General features: G+C 40.5%; 1 pseudogene; it reads right to left on the bottom strand.

Annotated features, from left to right (window-relative positions):
* LOC140818353 (DExH-box ATP-dependent RNA helicase DExH12-like) overlaps window positions 1–16,392 on the bottom strand; it is a 40,652-nt pseudogene extending 24,260 nt beyond the window's left edge.
* Window positions 16,393–26,477: the final 10,085 nt, after the last annotated feature.

Here is a 26,477-nt window from a genome sequence, read left to right as displayed (position 1 = left end):
GGAGGACAACAATATGGGAAACAACCGATGTACAGATCCGATCCTCCTAGAGAAGAAAAGTCCAACTTGGAGCAAATGATGTCGAAGTTTATTTCATCCACTGAAACTAGACTTCAAAATCAGGATGCGTCGATTAAGGGACTCGAGAATCAAATTGGACAGTTGGCCAAGATGATAGCAAGTAGAGAGCCGGGCACCTTGCCAAGTAATACCGAGACTAATCCAAAAGAGCAAGTGAAGGCCATTGAGTTGAAGAGCGGAAAAGTTTTGGAGCCTAGAGAAAAAGAGAAAAGCCAAGTGCCGGATGAACATGATGCGACATCTACAGGTAAGTCTTCTAACCCTACACTAGCACCCACTACACAACCAAAAATTGTTATACCGCCTCCTTTTCCTGCTGCATTGAAAAAAGCAAAACTAGATGCACAATTTGGTAAGTTTCTCGAGGTGTTTAAAAAGTTGCATATCAATATTCCCTTTGCCGATGCTCTAATGCAAATGCCTAGTTATGCTAAATTTTTGAAGGATATCTTAGCAAATAAGAGGAATTTGGAGGATCATATGACAGTCAACTTAACTGAAAATTGCTCCGCTTTGGTGCAAAACAAAATCCCACCTAAGCTAAAAGACCCAGGGAGTTTCTCTATTCCTTGCATGATTGGTGATGTTGTTTTTCATAAAGCATTATGTGATCTTGGTGCAAGTATTAATCTGATGCCATTTTCTGTGTTTAGGAAACTTGGGTTGGGAGAGCCTAAGCCGACGAGGATGTCCTTGCAACTGGCTGACAGATCGGTCAAGTACCCCCGCGGAGTGGTCGAGGATGTGCTAGTGAAGGTGGACAAATTCATTTTTCCTGCCGATTTCGTGGTGCTCGACATGGAGGAGGATACCGAGATGCCTCTCATTTTGGGAAGACCATTCCTTGCGACTGGCAAGGCACTTATTGATGTGCAAGAGGGAAAGTTGAGATTGAGAGTGGGCGAAGAAGAGATTACATTTGATTTTTTTAATGCACTTAAGCACACACTGCATTCTGATAGTTGTTTTAGAATTGATGCTTTTGACTCTCTTGTATCCAACTATGTGCAGGATGCTCTTAGGGACCATTTGGAGGCCACTATCAATACTGAGTTGGGGGAAGAGGAGTTAGACGAAGAAAGAGCTGAAATTGTGGCACACTTTAATGCCAACCAACCATGGAGAAGGCCAATAAGGATGCGACTGGAGGATCTAGGAGAACGAAGAGATTTGACCCCTCAAAGGTCAAGCATCGAGGATCCACCAACGCTTGAGCTAAAGCCGTTGCCTCCACACCTCAAGTACGTATACTTAGGTGAGAATAACACTTTACCTGTCATTATTTCTGCTGCTTTGACAGATGTGATGGAAGACAAGCTGTTGGAAGTTTTGAAAGCGCACAAGGGTGCATTTGCGTGGAAGGTGGCAGATATCAAAGGAATAAATCCATCTGTCTGCATGCACAAGATCTTGATGGAAGAGAATTACTCACCTCTTGTGCAATCTCAAAGACGATTAAATCCAAAGATGCAAGAGGTAGTGAAGGCTGAAACAATTAAGCTTCTCGACGCAGGTATTATCTATCCTATATCTGATAGTGCATGGGTAAGTCCTGTTCAGTGTGTGCCAAAGAAAGGTGGGATTACTGTTATCACAAATGAAAATAATGAATTAATACCCACTAGGACTGTTACGGGATGGCGTGTGTGCATTGATTATAGGAAATTGAATGATGCCACCCGTAAAGACCACTTTCCCCTTCCCTTTATTGATCAAATGCTTGAGAGGTTAGCGGGTCATGAGTTCTATTGTTTTTTAGATGGGTATTCTGGGTATAACCAAATCATGATTGCGCCCGAGGACCAAGAGAAAACCACTTTCACTTGTCCTTATGGCACTTTTGCTTTTAGACGGATGCCATTTGGTTTGTGTAATGCCCCTGCCACTTTTCAGCGATGCATGACTGCTACATTCCATGATATGATTGAAACTTTTCTTGAAATATTTATGGATGACTTCTCAATTTTTGGCTCGTCTTTTAATGATTGTTTGCAGAACTTGCAGGTAGTGTTGAGGAGATGTGAGGAGACAAACTTGGTGCTTAATTGGGAAAAATGCCACTTTATGGTACAAGAGGGAATTGTCCTAGGGCACAAGGTTTCGGGGCACGGAATAGAGGTGGATAAGGCGAAAGTTGAAGTTATCAAGAACTTACCACCTCCGGCGTCCATAAAGGGAGTTAGAAGTTTTCTAGGCCACGCCGGTTTTTACCGACGTTTCATCAAAGATTTTTCTAAAATTTCAAAACCTTTATCTTCTTTACTCATGAAAGATGTGCCTTTTGATTTCAATTCTGATTGTTTGCAGGCATACGAGAAGTTGAAAGAGCGCTTAGTGACGGCTCCTGTCTTGGTGGCACCGGATTGGGATCTACCCTTCGAGATCATGTGCGATGCTAGCGATACTGCGGTGGGTGCTGTCCTCGGACAAAGACAAAACAAGGTATTTCACACCATATACTACGCAAGTAGGACTCTAGATGAAGCACAATTGAATTATGCCACCACCGAAAAAGAGTTACTTGCAGTAGTGTTTGCACTTGACAAGTTTCATGCTTATCTTGTTTTGTCGAAAGTAATTGTGTTTACTGATCACTCTGCACTTAAATATTTACTTGCAAAGAAAGATGCAAAGCCACGCTTACTTCGGTGGATTTTATTATTGCAAGAATTTGATTTGGAGATAAAAGATAAGAAGGGTGTTGAGAATGTGGTTGCAGATCATTTGTCTAGATTAGAATTTATCAGTAATGATTGTGTGACTGATGCGATTAATGATTGGTTCCCAGATGAGCAGTTGTTTGAGGTGAAAAATTGTCCATGGTATGCCAATTTTGCAAATTTTCTTGTTACAGGCTCACCTCCTCCCCCCCCCCCCCCAAATTTAACATTTCACCAAAGAAAAAAATTCTTTTCGGACGTGAAGTATTATTTTTGGGAGGAACCTTTCTTGTTCAAAATTTGTGCAGATGCCATGATAAGACGGTGTGTTGCGGAAGAAGAGTTTGATCAAATTCTCAACCATTGCCATGACCGTGAGGTAGGTGGTCACTTCGGACCAACAAGGACGGCATCCAAGGTACTTGAATGTGGCTTTTATTTGCCAACTCTTTTCAAAGATGCTCGTTCTTATGTGCTACACTGTGATAAATGCCAGCGGTCAGGTAACATCTCTAACCGTCACGAAATGCCGTTAAATAATATCATTGAATGTGAGGTTTTTTATGTGTGGGGAATAGACTTTATGGGACCATTTCCTAGTTCTTTCACAAAAAAATACATTTTGGTGGCGGTGGATTATGTGTCTAAGTGGGTAGAGGCGGAAGCATACGCCACTAATGATGCTCAAGTGGTTCTAAAATTTTTGAAGAAAAACATTTTTAACCGCTTTGGAACACCACGAGCAATCATTAGTGATGGTGGCACTCATTTTTGCAACAAACTCTTTGAAAAACTTTTAAGCAAATATGGTGTCACACATAAGATCTCTACCCCTTATCACCCCCAGACGAGTGGTCAAGTGGAAGTGTCGAATCGAGAGATTAAGCGAATCTTGGAGAAAGTGGTAGGTGTCGGTAGGAAAGATTGGTCGGTGAGGTTAGATGATGCTCTTTGGGCGTATAGGACTGCTTTTAAAACACCTATAGGCACTACACCATATAGGCTTTTGTTTGGTAAAGCATGTCATTTACCTGTCGAGTTAGAGCATCGTGTATACTGGGCCACAAAAGCGCTGAACTTTAATTTACTGATGCAGGTGAACAGCGTTTGCTTCAGTTGGACCAATTGGAGGAGTTCCGGAATTTGGCTTACGATCTCGCACTGTCTTACAAGGAAAAAACCAAAAAGACGCATGACAAGAGAATCATCGAGAGAGAGTTTAAGGAGGGTGAAAGTGTTCTGCTCTACAACTCCCGGTTGCGCTTGTTTCCCGGAAAATTGAAGTCGCGATGGTCAGGTCCATTCGTGATCTCGAAAGTCTATCCATCGGGAGCTGTAGAACTGCAAGATGGGAAGGAAGGGACGTTTACGGTCAACGCCCAGCATCTAAAGCACTACATGGGTGGCACAGTTGAGCCACAACTTGGAATCACCCGGTTCCAAGACTTGCCGAACTGAGACAGACCGACAGTCAAGCTCTCGACTATAAATTGAGAACTACATCTCTTCCCTTCATCTTGCATTTAATTTGATTTTAGTGTTAGTTTAAGTTTATGTTTTTATATTAAAAAAAAAAAATTAAGCGTTTTAGGCAGCGAGGTTGGCGCTCGGGCGGTATTTTTGAACCGCTCGAGCGCGAAATTTACCTTGGCGTACAGAAACTTGGCTTTTGGGCGGTGATTTCTTACCGCTCGAGCGCCCGCGCTTACCTCTGACTTTTCAGCCCAGAGAGATTCGCGCTCGAGCGGTAACTTTTTACCGCTCGAGCGCGAGTACTTTATATGCGCGAATTCCCCCTTTCCTCTTTCATTCTGCACGAAATTTTCTAATTCCCTCTTCCCAAATCCCTAACTCTTCTTCTCTCATCTTCTTGCAGGGAATCACTCCAACCATCAAGATTCAAGCATCGTGGGCAAGCGCCTCCTGCGGAATTCAAGCGTCATCTTCTCCGATTCCCCCAAAATCTCTCTCATCCACTAATATGGCTCCAAAGAAGAAACAAAGAGGTACTTCCGCTTCTTCCTCGTCTTCGAATTTTGATAGACATCGCTTTGTTAGTGAAGAAGCTCGGGCTAGGTATGAGCATGCCAAGATGAATAGAAATCCGATAGTAGAGAGGGGATTCCGAAAAGAATCTGCTGATAGGCACCTAGGAACTCGGATAGAATTGGAACGGCGCGGATGGGAAACTTTTTCCAATCATCCTAAGGCGGCGGTAGTTTCGGTGGTGCGTGAATTTTACGCGAATGCTATGGAGGAGAGAAATGGGACGGTGTTTGTTCGGGGTGTACATGTCCCGTGTGACTCGGCAACTATCAATGCACTGTTGGAAACAGCGGAGGTTGACAACTCTCGTTTTGAGGCTTTAGCTGCTGACCCGAACTATGACTTGATTATCACCGCGCTATGCCATCCGAGTGCGGGTGCGATGTGGAAACCAGTGGGCGGACCGCCGAGCTGTTTCGACGAGAAATTCTTAATCGTTGACGCTGCCATGTGGTACTTATTTGTGGCCCGACAGATGATGCCGGTCTCGCATAAGAGCGAGGTCCAAAAAGAACGAGCGGTTCTCCTTTTTGCGTTAACTCACGGCTACGACGTGAATGTGGGCACACTTATCCACTCTCAAATCATGTTGTGTGCTCGCAACAGTCACGTCGGTCTGTTCTTCCCGACAATTATCTCCGAGTTGTGTGCCCGGGCGGGAGTTCTATTCCGGGACGACGAGGAGTGGATTCAACCCATGAAGCCGATTTCCATCGAAGACGATAAGCGAAAGTATGCCAAGCGACAGATTGACTTCCCCACTGAGGAGGAAAATTTAGGTGGCTCTAGCGCCGCCGCTCCACGCCGCCGTCCACCACCACCCCGCCGGCGAACTCACACCGATATGATGGCTGAAAATCTCGCCTTCCAAACGCATCAGGGTCAATTCAACTCGTATGTCACCGACCATCTGTCTCACATGGACTCCATGATGCGCTCGCTGCTTGTGCAAGGGGGCGTTGACCCATCGACCATCCCACCGTCTCCGCTACCCCCTCCCCCATTCCGGTTCTAGTACGATTACTCTCAGCACGGGGAGGCCGCAGGAGTGCCACCGCCGGAGCAGGATGAAGATGACACTTGATCAGGGGAGTTTATTGTTTCCCCTACTTCGTAATTTTTTTTTCCCTTTACCGTTTTTCTGTTTTTCTTTCTTATCATTGTTTCCGTCTTGCATGTTTATTAGCTTTCATGTTTATTTAGTCTGCATTTGTGTTTGCATATTTGTGTTTGCATTTCTATGTTTGCATTTACATTCATGAGTTGTTTTATTTTTAATGTCTGTTTCGTTTTGTGCAATGAGGGCATTGCACAACTCTAGTATGAGGGGGGGGGGGGGGTAGATTGTTATGGTTGCTTAGTTATTCGTTGCATTTATGTTGTCTAGTGTCGTTTATGGTGAGAAGACATAATTTATGCGCCAATGATGATGTTGAATTGATAATATACAAAAATATTGCTTGGGTCACTTCATGAATGATACTCTTGATTGTTGAAACATGAATTTTGGTACAAATTTTGAACTTTTTGAGCACATATGTGTGGGGACTATAATTTTGTAGGAAGAATGGTGACATTTGAAGGTCTTGTGTGTTAACTTGAAAGACATCATTTATGAGTTGATTTGGCATGTAAACCCGTGGAAATAAGTCACTGATTGAGACCTTGAATAGAGAATTTGATTTGCCTTGAACTTTACATATACCTCCTTTTCAATGCACTAAATTCAAATATCATACTCCTAACCAGCTATAATCCAAAGTCATATATTTTTAGCCTAGGGAGTACATGTGTGAAAATTGTGCATCAACATGTTGAAATAACAAAGTTTCTTGCAAAAAGAACTTTGAGCAAAAAAAGAAAAAGAAAAAAGAGATGTAAGGTGAGGGGGGAGCCGAAATAAAAGGAATGAAAATCTATTCCTAGGCTAAAAGTTGGAGATGTAAGGAGACGAGGAAAGTCAGACGAAAAGTCTTGACAAGTGCACAATGAAAATGATCGGTGTACTCCCAACTTTTAGCCACTTGAGCTTATTTTCCTTCTTTTCGACACCCTTGTCTGCACTTAAGAATTTAATAAAGTTCAAATGATGGTTAGTGATGAATGGACACGGGGGTGCATGCTAGTGAGACTTGTATTGAAGTGTTAATTGAGTGATTCGCATGATTTGATGATTGATCTATTTGAAGTACGAATGACTAGACCCATCATGACACACACACGTTCAAATTAGTGTCAAGATTTATGTGTAGATGAGAATGAGTATTCGTTTGTGATTTGACTTGATTATGATGTATATGTGGAAATTTCACTGAGGCATGAGCATAAAAGTTGTTAACTCACCATTATCATTGACTTATGTTGGTTAGTTCTTGTTTGAGTCTTTTATTTTTGTTGTGTTTGTTTAGAGTCTCGTGCTTTAACCTGTTTTGCTTGAGGGCAAGCAAAAGGTTAGTATGAGGGGGTTGATAGGTGGTGTTTTTACGTGTTTATTGCATTAGTTTTAGTTGTGTTTGCATTGTGCATGCATGCATTTCATCTGTATTTTGTTCATTTTAGAGTAATCATTGGCATTTTATCATGTCTCACTCGTGTGTGATGAATCTGCAGGAAAAATGGTCGGAAAGCGGAGCAAAATGTGGAATCCAAGAAGTTGGACAGAATACTTGGCGCTCGAGCGGTAGAAATTTACCGCCCGGGCGCCACAGAAGACCAGACGAGGAAACAAGATAGAACGTTGGCGCTCGGGCGGTGATTTTCTACCGCCCGAGCGCGAGAAGGTGTCTTCGGAAGCCATCGTTACAGAAAGTTGGCGCCCGAGCGGTACTTTTATACCGCCCGGGCGCGAGAAGACAAAGGGCCAAGACAGAGAGTGTGGCGCTCGAGCGGTATATTTCTACCGTCTGAGCACGATTGCCGCACAAGTCCAGCAACTTACAGAGAGTGTGGCGCTCGAGCGGTACTTTTCTACCGCCCGAGCGCCGCCTATTTTTGGAAAATTTTGGACGCGATTTCTTACCTTATTTTGGATGGGGGTTGCTATGGAAAGGCTATTGGTCGACTTTTGAAGATTATTCAGACATATTTTTGAGAGCCAAGGAGCTTGGGAGAGAGCTTTTGCACTTGGATTGAAGAATCGACGATTTCCGGACATCGTTCTTCGCAGATTTCGTCACGCCTCGTATTTCTAATTTATTTTCACTTAGTTAAACATTGTTTTGCTTATTTTAATTATGAATTCTAGTAGCTAAACTTTTCATATTTGTTGGGATTAAAGGGGATCCTACCCCAAACTTTTAGTTGATTAATTTATATTTTGAGTTGTGCTTTATTCTTGATTGTACTACGATTTTTATTGTGTCGTTTGAGCGTAGCTAACTTTTACGACAATTTTATATCACGAGTGAGTTCGAGAGAATAACTAGTGATAGGATCGAGTAGTATAATCTGCGGATCTACAATTTCATAGACATATGAAATTGGATACGTGCCAATAGTCATAGTCCTTAGGGTCGAAAACTAGGGGATTTCATCAATCGAAATGCGGTTCATTCTTGATAAATAATTAAAGACATTTAATTACTTCATTGAGTGAATTAGTTTGGCATAGCTCGAGAGAGTGTGTTCAATTGAATAGGAAATCATGTCGGAAGCGTAGAACACAATCGAACGAATTAATTAATTAATAAGGGGTAGGTGAACCAGAATTCCCAACAAATTCTTTTATCATTTGAAATTTAATCCATTGATTTAGCATTCATATTTCATCATTTAATCTTTGAGCTTGTTTATTTAAATTTTCTTGAATTTTATTAGTCATAAAACAAACAATCAAATTTCGTCGCTAAAGTTTTAATAACTAAAATAATAATTGTTAAATACAGTCTCCAGTGGAACGATACTCGTATTCATATACACTATACTATTACTTGACATCGTGCACTTGCGATTACATTTTGAGCATACAAAATCATATTTTCTTGGGGAATTCATAGTGCAAGTTTTGCTCGATCATGGGTCTGTACAAGCGTTGTACTCGATCAAAGTCTTTTAGTGAATATCCTATCTTTGTGATAGAAGGGGTGACGTAGGAGTTATTCAATTCTCCGAACATCCAGAAACATATCGTGTTGTCTTTACTTGAGCTTTTTATTTCCAGTTAGATATTCTATCTTTCAATCAGTTTATTTTCCGCAACTGCTTATTCAGTTTAACTGATTGATATTGACCGACGAGATACTTAGTTCAGTTTGTAACAAAACTGAACTACCTTTTTCGAAAAACATTTAAATTCCTAGAAGTGTTTATTCAACCCCCCCTTCTAAACACTCCTTAGTCAATAACCGATCCTAACACATTGTTTTCATCGACGACATATTGATTTATTCCAAGACCAGAGAGCTTCATGCAGAGCATCTCAGAGTTGTTCTTCAATTGTTGAGAGAGAAGAGGTTGTTTGCTAAGTTGAAGAAATGTGAGTTCTAGTTGGAGCAGATTTCTTTCTTAGGCCATGTTGTCTCGAAGGATGGTATAGCTGTTGATCTAGTGAAAGTCGAAGCGATTCAAAAGTGGCCTATTCCTACTACTGTATCAGAGGTACGCAATTTTCTTGGTTTGGCGGGTTATTATCGTCGTTTCATTTCAAATTTTTCCAAGATTGCCCTGCCGTTAACCAATCTGACGAGGAAGACTGTAAAGTTTGAGTGGTCCAATGATTGCCAAAGTAGATTCCAGGAGTTGAAAGATAAATTGACGACAGCTCCGGTACTTGCATTGCCGAGTGGTTTAGAAGACTTTTTTGTTTATACTGATGCATCGAAGAAGGGCCTCGGTGCAGTGCTGATGCAGTGTGGTAAAGTTGTAGCCTATGCTTCTCGCCAGTTGAAAGACTATGAGAAGAATTCTCCTACGCATGATATGGAGCTGGCAGCTGTGGTTTTCGCCCTGAAAATATGGAGACATTATTTGTATGGCGAAAAGTGTAAAATTTTCACGGACCACAAGAGTTTGAAGTATTTGTTTTATCAGAAAGAACTAAATATGCATCAGAGACGGTGGTTAGAGCTTGTCAAAGATTATGATGTTACGATAAGTTACCACCCAGGGAAAGCGAGTCTTGTGGCAGATGCATTGAGCCGTAAGTCGAGTTCTTCTTTGAGTTCTTTGATTCATAAGCCGTTGTTGCTAGAATTGCAGCGAGAGGAGATAGCTTTGGTGGTTCCTGGAACCATTGCTCGTTTGTCAGCGTTGGTCATTCGGGCTACATTGATGGACAGGATCCGTAGAGAGCAGCCAATGATTTACAGTTGATAGAGATGAGAGCTAGAGCATAGGAGAGAGGTAATTCAGAGTTTGGGATGAATGGAGATGGTTTGGTGACATTCAGAGGCCGTATTCGTGTTCTTACTGGAGATGATATTCGGCGAGACGTCTTGACAGAGGCACATAACGCGCCATATTCGATACATCCAGGTAGCACCAAGATGTATCAAGATCTTCGTAGACTCTATTGGTGGCCAGGTATGAAGAAAGATATTGCCATGTTTATTTCTCAGTGCCTAACTTGTCAGCAGGTGAAGATCGAGCACCAGAGACCTGCTGGGACATTGCTGTCATTTCCGATTCCTCAATGGAAATGGGAGCATATGACGATGGATTTCGTGATTGGTTTTCCCAGAACGCAGAAAAGTTTTAACTCTATTTGGGTTATTGTTGATCGGTTGACCAAGTCAGCGCATTTTCTTCCAGTTAAGACGACGTATTCCATGAACCAGTATGCTGAAGAGTACATAGCAGAGATTGTTAGACTTCATGGTATTCCTGTGTTGATCGTGTCTGATCGTGACCCTAGATTTACTTCGGAGTTTTGGAAGAGTTTGCACAGAGCTATGGGTTCAGGTTAGCGTTCAGTACAGCTTATCACCCCCAGAGTGACGGTCAATCAGAGAGAGTTATTCAGATTCTAGAGGATATGCTCAGAGCTTGTACTATCGATCATCCTGGTAGCTGGGATTCCAAATTGCCTCTTGTTGAGTTCACGTATAATAATAGCTACCAAGCAACTATTGGCATGGCACCGTATGAAGCACTTTATGGCAGGAAGTGTAGATCATCCTTGTATTGGGACGAGATTGGTGAGAGGAAGATGTTGGGACCAGAGTTGGTCCAACAGACAGCTGATGTTGTTGCGGTTATTCGGGAGAGGATGAAGACAGCACAGTTGTAAGGCCCAAGAATTTTAGAATTGATAAACCAAGATTATTAATCTTTATTAACGTTAGACTCGGAAGATATGAGAATGCATGACATGCAATGAGGGGAGAGAAGACATAAGAAAATAGGGTTTGCAAGACCGAACCCGCGCCCCGAACAGGAGTGCACCCGCGGTCATGCAATTGTGGAATTTTGAAAGTGAGGCCGAAGCCACACCGCACCCGCAGTGCCAGACACGACCGCACCCGCGGTGCATGGATAGTAAGTTGGCAAGAAATTCCGTAGCATCACCGCACCCGCGGTGCTAACAGGAACGCACCCGCGGTGCAGCTACAGTGGGGTGACCGCACCCGCGGTATTGGAAGGACCGCACCCGCGGTTTGAGCTTTCGGGAAATACCAGGATAGGCATTGCACGACCGCACCCGCGGTACAATACACGACCGCACCCGCGGTCTAACGTGTAACGTAAAGAATGAAGCCACGTTTTAAATTGCATGCAAGATATATATATATATAGATGGAACTCGTGTCTTCTTGAGATTATTCAGAGGAAATGGAGAGCTTGGGGAGAAACTTTACTTCTTAAACTTAGAATTTGATTTACGAAGAATCCGTGTCTCAGAATTCGAATCCGAACGCAGTATTGTGTTCCTCTCGACTTGAGCTACACAAGGACGTAAGTTTTGTTACGTTTTGAGATGTTTTGGAAATATGATGTTGTTAGAATTGAATATGATTCTGATATGGTGTTTCTACTACCATAGACATTGTAGAATTGAAGTCAGATTAAAGAACAGACTGTTTCTGTAATTGTTATGATTTTTGAAAGATGTTGACTGAGATTCTATATCAGAATTGTGTTAGTATTCAGAATATGATTGTATTGATAACAATTATGAGTTCTGGTATTATATTTGTGATGTTCAGATTGACGGGGTTATTCAGATGGTATTGTTATGCCGTCGAAACATCAGTTGATTTAGATTGATCAGATTCAGTATTGATTTAGATTTATCAGATATGATACTGATTGAGATTCATGGTTATACTGTTGATTTTGATTAGATTGTATACCGATTTGAGTATTGATCAGAACAGATTCTGAACTGAGATATATACTGATATTGTATTTATGTGTTTGTCATTATCAGATTTATATGGACAGATTTGACTTCGAGACTTCGTCTTCGTCAGACCGGGACGACAAAGGTATAATTCATGTGATATTCGGGAAGACATAACTCAAATCAGATCTCATTTTAGTTTCCCAATAAAATCACATACTAGATTGATGTTTATGTTTTGATATGATTATGCTTTGTTTATAGATTTATATGCATTGCATTTCATATAGGAGAGTCTTGACAGACAGTCATACCTCTAGACGTTCGGTGTATCGTTACATAGGAGCAGACACCCTCCGATTGTAGATTATTCGATACAGATATGACCGAAGTCTAGGAATAAGACGTACGTTACCCCGATTGGGAGAGTAGGTAACAGATAGTGACGTCTTATTCACACCGGGATCCCTAGAGTCAGCATGGAGTCGAGTCATGACATGATTTGATTAGAACTGCATGCGTAGATGAATGGGATTCATAGATTATGAAACCCATTATTATTGCTTTCAGTTATGATAGCATGTGTTTATGATTTGATTTAAATTGCATGTTTATCTGAATTGAGTTGCATGCTGATTTTGAGTAGATTTCATAGATTATGAAATCTATTACTTTGAATATGTTCATGATAGCATGTTTTATGATTTAGATTGTTTATATGCATGCTTACCATGTTTTATACTGGGATTTATTCTCACCGGAGTATCCGGCTGTTGTCTTGTTTTGTATGTGTGCATGACAATAGGTGGGGCAGGATCGGGGTCAAGAAGATGATGAGAGAAGACGAGTTAGCGTGGTGATTTCGGACTTATTGTAGATTTGATTTTAATACTTGAAATTAGTATTTGAACCTAAGATTCAGGTTTTACAGTATTGTACTTTTATACTGAAATGTATTTTGATACTGAGATGTATGTATTCAGATTCCATTACCTTCCGCACTGGCATTTTAAAAAGAAAAATTTTTAGGCCCTGTTTATCTTAATTGATAATTAAATCCCAAAGATGATTAAGAAAAAGATCAGCGTCCGGGTCCCCACAACAGTCAAGATAGAAGAGTTATGCTGATGTGCATCGTAGGTCGTTGCAGTTTGAGGTTGGCGACCATGTGTTCTTGTAGATAGCACCTCTTAAGGGTGTGATGCGGTTTGGCAAGTAGGGAAAGTTGAGTCCGAGATTTATTGGCTCATTTGAGATCTTGGACAGAGTTGGTGATCGAGCTTACAGGTTAGCCCTACCGCTAGATCTTGACAGAGTTCATAATGTTTTTCATGTTTCAATGCTCAGGAAGTATATTGCGAATCCTTCCCATGTTCTTCGCCAAGAGCCATTGGATTTGACACCGAATTTGACTTATCAAGAGATTCCGGTCCAGATTCTGGATCGCAAAGTAAAAGTGTTGAGAAACAAAGAGATCGGCATCGTTAAAGTCCTTTGGAGGAATCATTTGATTGAAGAGGCCACGTGGGAACCAGAGGATGAGATGAAAGAGAAGTATCCTGAGTTGTTTGCGCAGTAACGTCGATTTCGAGGAAGAAATTCCCTTAAGGAGGGGAGATTGTAATAGCCAAGCCTGGTGAACGGTACGGTTTAAGTTTTCGTATGTTTATGGATTATTTAGTTTAGATGTTAAGAGTTGTGATTATGGGTCATAGTATTGTTGGTTATTATTGTTTTGTGGCATTCTTGGTATTAGTTGATGGTAGTTGTATTGTATCAGCGTTGCGATTCGATTTTAGTTGCATAAGAGTTTGTTTTGGCTGAGACCAGACCGCACCCGCTGTAATTTGAGCAGCGCCCCCGCGGTATTTATTGCAGCATTTTTGGTGGATTGACGAACAGACACCGCACCCGCGGTGTGATAGTTACCGCACCCGCGGTGGAGGCACCACACCCGCGGCAAGTTTCACAGCGCACCTGCGGTCTTCATGTTTGGATTTTTTGTTGGGTTGCCGAGGGCATACCGCACCCGCGGTGTATGTTGAAGTGCACTCGCGGTGCATGAACAGTAGAAGCGTGTTTTCGGATTTTTAGTGATATAATTGGATGAGTTGGCTCATTTCCCTCATTTCCTTCCCCTCATTCTCGATTTTTCTCTCCTTGGAGACTAGGGTTTATTTATTTCTTTATTTCCCTTCTTTGATTCAAGCTCCTAGTTTGTTATTTGTGTTGAGAGCAAGATTATTTTGGGTTCAAGGAAGCTAAGGTAAGCTTTTGGTTTAGTTTATTCTTGGTTTTGGTGTTGGGAGAAATCATGGGTTTGGTGTTGGTGTTGGTTTTATGGATTAATTGATATGGGTTTATGATTATTGAGATGTTGATGGTGTAATTTATGGTTTATTGTTGTAGGAATTCAACCAAAGGTTTAGAACCAAGTATTCCAAGTGGTTGTAAGTGGAATTTCATTCCTTGTGCTCACATGATATTATATGTATTGTGTTTCAAAGGTTTTAACGTGCTATTCCCTTCATTTGATTCATGTTATGTATTGATACACTTTGTTGTATATTATGGAGACATTTTATGTCTCAATTTTGAAAAGGGAATACAAGAGATTAGAGTCTTCAAAGTGTTTGATAAAATGCCAAAGAGAGAGTTCAAAATGATTTATGGATTGATAGATACATAGTCAGAGATTGCATGCAATTAGTTGATCAACGACCATAGGCTTATATCCCTCAGAGTTATCGACATATATCGATGGGATATAGGTACAGAGACAGAGATACTATATAGATATCAATCCAACAGAGAAAAGAGAAATACCATTGTTATTATTGTTATTCATGCTATGATATTCATGTTTCAGAGTTGATGGTATTCAATGTTTTAAAGTCATGTTTTCAGAGCATGATATGTACATTGCTATGTAAGAGTTCCACTTGCTGAGTTTTATACTCATTTCAGTTATTTCATATGATGCAGATAAGAGCGACGAGCCGGGACGTTGATTGTGGGCCGGAGTCATATGCATACGGAAGAGATGGAAGGAAGAAGATCTTTTGCTAGTATTTTGGACATGATCATAAGAATGATATTTTGCTTTTTGTTGTATCATTTTATTGATCATGTGTATACTTTTGATTATATATGAAATGTATTTTGAATCCTTCCACCATTTTGAAAAAAATTTTAAATTTCGCTGTGTTATTTTATTAAACGGGTCAGAGGTGTCACATTCGGCTAGTATTTGAAGGACGTCTTCAGCAAGCTTCTGGCTTTGGGGTGGATCTGTCTGCTGGGCATAAGCCTGTGAGATATTTCTTTGAAGCCTTCAAGCATCAATATCCTGGACGTTCAAGTTTAGTCCCTCATTTGCTCCCTACCTCTCATCAGCATGAATGCCACCACCCATCTACATAGCACCAACACCAGCACCAGCACCAGCCACTACTGCAACATCGTCTTCCTCCTCTTCATCCTTAGGTATCATATCAAGATCACTCTCTTTCTCATCCTCTTCATTATCCTCAAACCCGACCGCAACACCAGAATCATCACCGAGGACATCGTCTCCTGTGTCCGAATGATCAGTAATGAGGCTGCAATAAGATACTAGCTGATCAAAAGTATGTTTTGGCAAAAGCTTCAATAACTCCTCGATCTCTTTTTTCTTTTTGACACGGTCACTCTTAAGAACCGCTAAGTATCATCCCCAGCTCCAGTGACATGACCCAACTGTTGCTGAATAACGTTAAGCATGGCTTCATAAGCAGCCTTTAACACCTTACCCTTGGGCCGGTAAAGACCTTCATCGGAGGAAGTGAGGACAGTCTCCTCATGAAAGAGCCTCTTCTTACTGGTCGGTTGAGTAGTAGCATCAAAAGGGCCTTTAACTTATAAAGTTTCTCCTCTAACTCAGGGGGTTTAGCCCTGTAAGCACGGTCGCCGAATGACTTCGGATCAATCTTACCCCAGAGAGAATCTGGCTCCCCGGTAGGCTGGCGGGTGTCGCCAAGGCGAGAGTCGATAGTGAGGACAAGGCTTGAACTGGCTTGATACTCGTATTGCTTGAACCTGGAATAGGCCTCAACACCAGCAGCCGGATGAGCCATCTTCTTTGGTCATCAACCAAAAGAACAGTATAACGTAGATCTAAAGAATTAAGCGTAAAAATCCTATTATGGTACTCCACAGAATCAAACAAACCACCAGCAAGCAACTCTCAGTTTCTGAAGGATTTGCGCTGAAAAAGTTTACGCGATGAAAATTACTTCCTCATACCTTATTTTATTGTAGGCGCAGGAAGATCCCTTGATTAACCCAAATATCGGCCCTTTTTCCTTATTCTGATTGATTTTCCCATATTTCCAGGATTTTTATTTCCATTTTGGGAATATTATTTAAGATTTGATTTCACGGTTAAAATAAATAAATATATCAAATCCTTTTTTGTTTTTTTCTATAATCTTATTATTCAATTAATTAGTAGACAATAAAAAGTAATATGTTGTTATAGGTTTAAAATATTTTTTTAAAAAAATATTTTTTATGCTAGATGTGATATGAGAATTTTAAAATGCAAAAATATAAATAAAAATAAATTGACATTTTATTGAGTTGTGATAATTATAGATAAACAAAAAAATTACAAACATGAATTTGGAACTATAAAATCCAAAATTTCTAAAGCGCTACATCAGCCTCCGATCCATGTTACCTTTGAAAATCTCACTTTTTAAATAGCAACTAACAATAATAAGGTAAGAATAAATCCTAAATTTTTTAAAGTAGATCTCTTAACAGATTTTTATCAATGTGACGGATCAATCCTACTTATATTTACGGTAAAAAATAATACTTTGTAATAAAAAATTATATTTTTTCATGGTGACTCAAATAAAAAGCACCTGTCACAAAATTGACCCGTAAAACCATCTCAAAAGAATTTTTATGAATTTTTTTAGTTTAAAAAATGTATATCTTCTTTTTCCCCTAAATATATATGATCTTCTTCAATTACCCTAATTTAATTATGATGTTTATGTAAGAGGAGGGAAAAAGAGTTGCACCATAGAAACCTCGTTGAATCTCAATGAGTCCTACAGACAGGGTCTTTAAAGGTACTTGATAGAACTAACTAGCCCTAGTATTTCAAAACCCAAGAAGTATTTTGTTTTTCACTTAGAAATTTGATCATATTTAGAAAAATAAAACGAAAAATTGATATGAATAGACATGTATAGACGCGCACGCACACTTGTATAATTATTAAGATATGTCTCTTATGAGACGATCTTACGACCGTGGGACGGATCGATCTGATCAATATCAGTAATGAAAAGATAGTTTTGACATAAAAAGAATTATTTTTTTAATAAGTCACATCGGGTTGTATATTCGTATCATAAATTTTTTTTTTATTACAATCGAGGGGGGTCACCTGGCTAATCATAGTTAGCAACTCTAATCTTCCTCAAGGAGCCTACTCCCATCATGTCCTCTTCGATGATCTCTTGAATACATGTAGGAGCTGCCCATACGGTCATGTATCCTCTATTGTACTTGAGTGCTTCCGATGCCAGAAAATCTGCTGCTCTATTCTGCTCCCTACAGATGTGGTTGACTCTAATTTCCCAGTTTCTACCCAAGAAGTTCTTACAAGCTGATATCAAATTAATAAGAGATGAAATGGGCATCTCTTCTTTAGTCAACCAATTCACCACTTTCTTAGAGTCGATTTCGAGCAAAATTTGCTTGTACCCCGAATTCCAGGCTAGTTCCAATCCCTTATAAGCTGCCCAACATTCTGCCTCATCAATAGAGCACCAGCCAATATTGTGCATAAATCCCCTGTTCCATCTTCCCTGCTCATCTCTCATAATACCACCCCCACCAATCTTTCGGTCCTTATGGTTGCAACTACCATCGACATTAATGGATTTCCAGCCAGTGGGTGGAGGTGTCCATCTAATTCTGCATGTAGCATAGGCCGCCTTATGCAGAGGCATCACCCTCTTAGAAGCAAAAGCTACTATGGTTTCTCTAGTTTTATGTCTGATCCAGTCCACCTTAATTCTTTCGTCGACTTGCTTATCTTCAAACACCAGTTTATTACGCCAATTCCATATTCCCTAGATTGTGATAGCAAACGTAATGTTCCAGTCCATAGCCATAGAGTTCCCTCTTTTACTGCGAAGATTCAATATAAGCCACTCCTCAAAATTCAGACCCAAGCACAATTGGTAGTACATGATGGAAATAATTCTACTCCAAACTCTTCTAGCTGCCTTACATTTGCGAAAAATGTGGTCAGCATCTTCCAAATAGCCTTGGCACTGGGCACACCTCCCCTTGGTTGTAAAACACCTCTTGACTCTCTCAGCATTACTCATAATCTTACCATGACGAACTTGCCAGAGGAAAGATCTTAACTTGTGCGGCACATCCAGTTTCCATATGGTTTCCCATGAGATGTCACTAATATGAGATTTGTTGTCAGTGAGCAGCTCATAGGCAGATCTAACAGAGAATTTCCCATTATTGGAAATGCCCCAGCAGCTGCTATCTTCTATATTCTCATCTTCACTGATCATGTATCCGGCCAATTCAATTTTTACATGAATAGGAATTTTCCCCTTTAAGGCATCCCAGTTCCATCCTTCTCCTTTGATCCAGTATTCATAAGCTTTTTTTATTTTCCTCCACTAAGTCAATGCTCTGAAGTAATGACTTACTTAGTGGGTTATTGCCAACCCATTTATCCTTCCAGAAGGATAAAGTCTTGCCATTCCTCAGTACTCGTTTTCTACCTTGTTCCAGAAATTGTGACACTTTGGATATTCCCTGCAATGCATTGGATGCGCCTCTTTTAGATTGGAACACCCTTTTGTTTAGGTCTGGGCCAATGTATTTGTTCTGCAGGATTTGTGCCCATAAACTATTCTTATCTTCCAGTAATCTCCATCCCAGTTTGATCATGAAAGCTTGGTTCATAAGATGTAGGCTCTTAATTCCCAGTCCTCCAATGTGTTTAGGCCTCGTAACAATATCCCATCTCACTAAGTGGCACTTGTGTTCTCCTGAATTCCCTCCCCAAAGGAAAGTACAGATTATTTTCTCAGTTTTTGGAGCATATACCCACCGTAAGGCGCTTGTTTGCATGGAATAGAGGGGTATTGCATTAAGCACTGATTTAACTAATACTTTTCTCCCTGCAAAGTTCAAGCACTTGGTTTTCCAGCCCGCTAGTCTTGATTGTATTCTGTCAAGCACTTGTTGATAAAGGCTACTAGTAACTCTTCCATGGATAGATGGTACACCCAGATATTTGTTGAGGTCTTTTGTCAACGGAATCCCCGAAAAAGAGGACAGATTATTGGCCAATGTTTCCTCCACATTCTTAGAAAAGAAGAATATGATTTTTGCAGATTCACTCTTTGTCCAGAGCACGGACAAAATTTGTTTAAAATATCCAAGATGACTTGAAGTTGTTCGATGGAAGCTTCCACAAATAGAACCATATCATCAGCAAATAACAAATGAGAGATGCTAGGGCCTCTTCTAGATAGTTTGATGGCTTTCCAGGCTCCCAAATTAACCGCTCTGTCCAGAGCACGAAGAAAATTTGTTTAAAATATCCAAGATGACTTGAAGCTGTTCGATGGAAGCTTCCGCAGATAGAACCATATCATCAGCAAATAGCAAATGAGAGATGCTAGGGCCTCTTCTAGACAGTTTGATGGCTTTCCAGGCTCCCAAATTAACCACTTGACAAATAAGATGGCTGAGCCTCTCAATACAAAGGACGAAGATATACCGTGATATTGAGTCACCTTGTCTGATTCCTCTACCTGGTTTGATCCAGTCTAGTTGTTCACCATTCCACAGTATGGCCCTAGGAGATTCGATACACTTCATGATGTTCCTTACCCAACTTGGATTAAAGCCTGCTTCACCGATAGTATCTCGAATAAAATCCCACGAGAGTCTTTCATAAGCTTTCTCCAAGTCAATCTTGATAGCCATAAGGCCTGTACCACCTGACTTTTTCCTCATGGAGTGTATGGCCTTTTGGTACACTATAATGTTATCTGAAATTTGGGGCCCTGGGACAAAGCTGCTTTGGAAGGGCCAACTAGGTCAGGCATAACAAGTTTCAGGCGATTAGCCATTGTTTTAGTGATTATCTTGTAGCTAACATTTCATAGGCTAATCGGCTTAAACTGAGATACAAATTCCGGGATGGGAACTTTCGGAATTAGAGAGATGAGGGTGTCATTTATACCACTATGCAGCTCTCCTGACGCAAAGAAGTTGAGTGCAAAACCACATAAAGAATTACCTATTGAGTGCCACATTTTTTGGTAAAAGCTTGTAGGTATTCCATCGGGTCCGAGTGCCTTGAATGGTGCCATATCGAAGAGAGCTTGCTTTATATCTTTTTCACAGAATTAATTAAATTAAATTGGCACAAGACCCAACTCAGACAAAGATTGTAAACATTTATAACTAAATCGATAACATCGAAACATTTGAGACGCAATTGAGAAAAGAGCCAAACAAATGAGACTAGACCAGGTCTTTTCCAGGATTTTTGTGATAATTATATTGGAGATTGAACATCTTATTAGCGCATCCACAATGGGTGAGTGTTATAACACCCACAAACTTATCAAAAATTGTGGGGTCCACTGCCACACATTCATTATAACACCATATATCTTTTACCCACATTCTTTTTAACATTCAAACTCATTATTTATGTGTCACACAGTCCACTCAATCATCTTAAATTTTTTTTCATATTAAATAAATATGTTTTAAATATATTTTACATTATTTAAATCATTATACTAATTTTTAAAATAATCTTACTTATTAATAAAATAATTTGTAAAAAATTCTTTACTATTTTCATCCATTTTGCATAGAAAATAAGATTTTTGGAACTTAGGGGGGTGTATTGGTTATAGACTTTTAAATTTTAATGACTTTTATGGATTTTAAAAGTCTTGAGGTATTCAAACTAGACTTTTATATACTCCATAAAAGTTTAGTGGTATTCAATGTAAACCTTTGTAGAATTTTAAAAAGTCATGTGGTATTCAAACTTGACTTTTAAAAACTCTACAAAAGTCTATAGGTATTCAAAATATCAATAGAATTTTAATGACTCTATGGAATTCTATTAAGTACAAGAATTATAGCCTAAGGTACACCAATAAAATGTCAAAAAAAGTCTTTGATTCAACCTAAACATATGGATGTACATTTAATTGAGAAATCCATCAACTCCACAAAATTCCATCATTTAAAAAAATCTTTAAAAGTCTTTGAAAGTATAGAATGAATACACCCCCTTAATAAAAATAGATGGGAGAATATTAGAGAGTAGAATTAGAGAGTGTAGTGAGTTGGAATGAAAAATTGTGTACACATTTGTGGGTATTTATAGAATAAAATTGAAACTAGCCGTTAACAAGCTGTTACAATTTTTTTTGGATTTTTTTATAATTTAATTCAAATTTAATTAATTTTTTTTAAAAAAAATATGTACAACGGTTCGAAAATCCAAAATTATTAAAAAAACAAACAGTTAAAATATGAAACAAAATTTTAAAAAAATTCAAAACATGTGGGGCCCGCTTAAAAAAAATTTTAAAACCAAAACACATGGGGCCGCCGGGGGCTGCTGCCCCACGCGTTTTGTGGCACGTGCCAGACTTTTGAGTATGGCGCGTGCCAAATACAAAAAAAAGAGAGATAGAGGCGTTCAAACAATTTAACGCCCCTCTCTCTCTTTCTTGTGAGTGGGCGTTATAACGGAGGAGGGTTTTAAATTTGTTGGTGCTCTTAGGGCATCAACATTCGTTACTATTATAACACCCACTATGTAATGCCCGATAATTAGTCACTGTAATTAACGATGATTGAGTGATAATTTCATGTGATTAGGAAAGGATTAATCGGGGCACCGAGAAACATATTTGAAAATGGAATTATGAAAAAAAATATGGAATGCAGGACAACACCTGCGGTAGGAGAAGCACCGCACCCGCGGTCGTGCTACTGGAATTTTGGGAATTGATACAGTAGGGTGACCGCACCCGCTGTAAGAAACAAGACCGCACCCGCGGTGCAAACAAGATGTAGCGCCCTTACCCGAGCCACTACTAAACAGACTAATAAACATATAACATTAAACTTAATACCAACAATTAAACACAGCGGAAACCAAATACTTAATCATCTTACAACCCAAACCAAAACAAAACGATAACAGCAGTCTTAAACATAATACAACCATAACAAAACATAATCCTGAACGAGAATACGGTAAACCACAGGAAACCTCCACTGGATCACCACTGAAACCCAACTGCTCTAGCCACTGCCCTGGTCGTCCGAACCGTCCAACCTAAGACCTGCCCCGTGGAATGGGGTGCCCAAGATGAAAACAAGGACGTGAGCGACAATCGCCCAATACGAGAATGTACGAGTATACAAACTGATATGATGCATGCAAAATGCAATATGCTCGGATATCAAGGATCAAGTCAAGAATCTCATGCTCAGTCTAGAGGCGCCTGAGTGTGTAGTCTCTGATCTGCCCTAGGCATGTTTTGGCTCCCACACTCATCATCAAGACGTGGACCTGCAATGTCCAGGTCATCAGAGCCCGCTGGTCCCGTCGGACACTGTAGCTCTCGATGCCCCATCGTCCACAATACATAATAGGGCTGAGCGGCCCTAACAAACGAGGTATATCTCAAAAGATATCAGGCTCAACATGATGTGTCATGCATAATATGCCAAAGCAGTAAAACATGTATCATGCAACAGATAAATATGCAGCATATAAGTGTGTATACTACGCTTGGATATCTCAGTCAGTACATCACGTACCTCACTAAAACAATCTGACAGAAATCTCTGAACCTAGACAAAACCAACATGATAAAATCACTAACAAACCAGATCAAACATGCTACAAGCTCCCTAACGATCCTTAAACCACTATCTAAGGATTTAGGGTTATACCTGCGTCCGTCGTCAGCCCGCTGATGATGTCTCGATCTCAGTTCACCGACCCTCCTCGAGTCGATACTAGCTCCGAAACTTCCCGACACCAAAGTGCCCAAGAAACTGGCTAGAAAACCTAAAGGATAACTAGAACTCTCTCTGAAGAAATGCGGTGAAGGAAACAAAAGAATCGGCTTCTATTTAAAGGCTGCATCCGCACTATTTCAGAAATCCGAACCAATCTTATCTGCCACGTGTCAGAATCTCATTGGTCTAATTAGATTTCTCGAGATAATGAAATCTGAGGTAGATCGGATTATCCATTCTTTAATAAAACTTAATTAACAAATCATTAATTATCTCTTAATTAATCTTTTATTCAAAACAAGAATTCGGGTCATTACATCCTCCCCTCCTTACAAAGATTTCGTCCTCGAAATCAAAACTGAAGTACAATACAGCTGAATAAAATACAACTCAAAACAAATGAGGATACTCTGAGCGCATACGACTCTCTAACTCCCAAGTCGCTTCTGCAGTACCTCGGCGTTGCCATTGCACTAGAACAAGTGGAATGGTCTTGTTTCTGAGCTTTTTCTCTTTCCTACCCAGGATTAAAAGCGGCTGCTCGACATAAGTCAAGTCTTCTTCAAGTTGAACATCTGTCGGACTAAGAACGTGCGACTCATCTGCTACATACCGTCGTAGCAACGATACATGAAAGACATTATGAATGCTGGATAGATACGGCGGCAAAGCCAATCGATATGCCAAATTTCCAACACATTCCAAGATCTCAAAAGGTCCGATGAATCTTGGGGCTAATTTTCCCTTGAGTCCAAATCTCATCACCCTGCGGAATGGTGAAACTTTAAGGAAAACTTTTTCCCCTGACTGAAACTGTAGAGGTCTACGCTTGGTATTCGCGTAACTCGATTGACGATCTTGTGCAGTTTTAATCCTCTTCTTGATCAATTCCACTACGTCAATCGCTTGTTGCACTAATTCAGGTCCTTGCACTTGTCGTTCTCCTACTTTGTCCCAAAACAAAGGAGTACGACAACGTCTACCATACAAAGCTTCGAACGGAGCCATACCAATGCTACTGTGGTAGCTATTGTTATATGCAAACTCTACAAGCGGCAGATGATCATGCCATGCTGGTCCAAAATCCAAAGCACAAGCACGCAACATGTCCTCGAGTGTCTGAATAGTCCTCTCAGACTGACCATCGGTCTCTGGATGATAGACAGTACTCAGACTCAATGTCGTTCCCAACGCTTTTTGAAAACTTCCCCAAAACCTTGAGGTAAAGCGTGGATCTCTATCACTGACTATACTTGTTGGCACACCATGATATTTAAGAATCTCTTGGATGTATAGTCTTGCCATGCGATCGAAACTATACTCCCGACTATACGGAATGAAATGAGCTGACTTAGTCAGTCGGTCCACAACGACCCAAATTGCATCACAATTCTTAGAAGACATCGGCAAGTGGGTGACAAAATTCATCGTTACATGCTCCCACTTCCACTCAGGGATAGGAAGATTCTGAAGTAATCCTCCTGGTCGTCGATGTTCAGCTTTCACTTGCTGACAAACCAAACACTTGGCTACAAACTGATAAACACTTCTCTTCATACCTTTCCACCAAAACCTGGTCTTCAAATCCTTATACATTTTCATGCTTCCAGGATGAATACTCAACTTACTTCTATGAGCTTGAGATAAAATCTCGTCTCTCAATTTAGAATCTTCTGGAACTATGATTCTTCCTGACAGACACAAGGTTCCATCTGTTTGGAACGCAAAGCCAGATGTGTTGTCTCCGTTAGCTAACCTTGCTAACTTTAACACCTTCGGATCAGAAAACTGAGCTTCTCTGATTTTGGCATACAACATCGGTTCAGATAAAATGCTCGTTACTCGAATGTGTTCCATTCCTTTCTTATGACGGAAGTGAAATCCCAGAGAACAACAATCTTGGATTACAATTGATATGAAACTTGTCTGAAGTGCAGATAATCTCACCTTGCGACTAAGAGCATCAGCTGTAAGATTCGCTGATCCTGGATGATACTTGATTTCGCAATCATAATCCTTTAACAAATCCATCCATCTTCTCATCCTCGTCATAGTGCAGCACTCGAAAACACTGCTCCATGATATCGACCCAAGCTTCAGCAACATCAGCATTCTCATCTCCGGTCAACGGTGTAGGTCCAATCTTCATGAAATCCATAATGTTGACACGGTTCCTACGTCTCCTTTCAACATGATCTCGGTGACGCCTTCCGTCACGATCTCTACGACGATGTTCTCGGCCAGCCTCATCGTCGCCATAACGGCCATGTCCCACACTCCCGTGACTGCTTCCATCTCCTGACATCTGAAAGGAAACGAAAATCAACCTCTAAATCTTCAAAACAGAAATACTAATGTCCCAAAAATCTTTGTATGCTCTGATACCACCAAATGTAGCGCCCTTACCCGAGCCACTACTAAACAGACTAATAAACATAAAACATTAAACTTAATACCAACAATTAAACACAGCGGAAACCAAATACTTAATCATCTTACAACCCAAACCAAAACAAAACGATAACAGCAGTCTTAAACATAATACAACCATAACAAAACATAATCCTGAACGAGAATACGGTAAACCACAGGAAACCTCCACTGGATCACCACTGAAACCCAACTGCTCTAGCCACTGCCCTGGTCGTCCGAACCGTCCAACCTAAGACCTGCCCCGTGGAATGGGGTGCCCAAGATGAAAACAAGGACGTGAGCGACAATCGCCCAATACGAGAATGTACGAGTATACAAACTGATATGATGCATGCAAAATGCAATATGCTCGGATATCAAGGATCAAGTCAAGAATCTCATGCTCAGTCTAGAGGCGCCTGAGTGTGTAGTCTCTGATCTGCCCTAGGCATGTTTTGGCTCCCACACTCATCATCAAGACGTGGACCTGCAATGTCCAGGTCATCAGAGCCCGCTGGTCCCGTCGGACACTGTAGCTCTCGATGCCCCATCGTCCACAATACATAATAGGGCTGAGCGGCCCCAACAAACGAGGTATATCTCAAAAGATATCAGGCTCAACATGATGTGTCATGCATAATATGCCAAAGCAGTAAAACATGTATCATGCAACAGATAAATATGCAGCATATAAGTGTGTATACTACGCTTGGATATCTCAGTCAGTACATCACGTACCTCACTAAAACAATCTGACAGAAATCTCTGAACCTAGACAAAACCAACATGATAAAATCACTAACAAACCAGATCAAACATGCTACAAGCTCCCTAACGATCCTTAAACCACTATCTAAGGATTTAGGGTTATACCTGCGTCCGTCGTC

Source organism: Primulina eburnea, chromosome 17 (genome assembly GCF_022965805.1).
Source record: "Primulina eburnea isolate SZY01 chromosome 17, ASM2296580v1, whole genome shotgun sequence".
Taxonomy (NCBI): Eukaryota; Viridiplantae; Streptophyta; class Magnoliopsida; order Lamiales; family Gesneriaceae; genus Primulina; species Primulina eburnea.
This window is presented reverse-complemented; position numbering and strand designations above follow the sequence as displayed.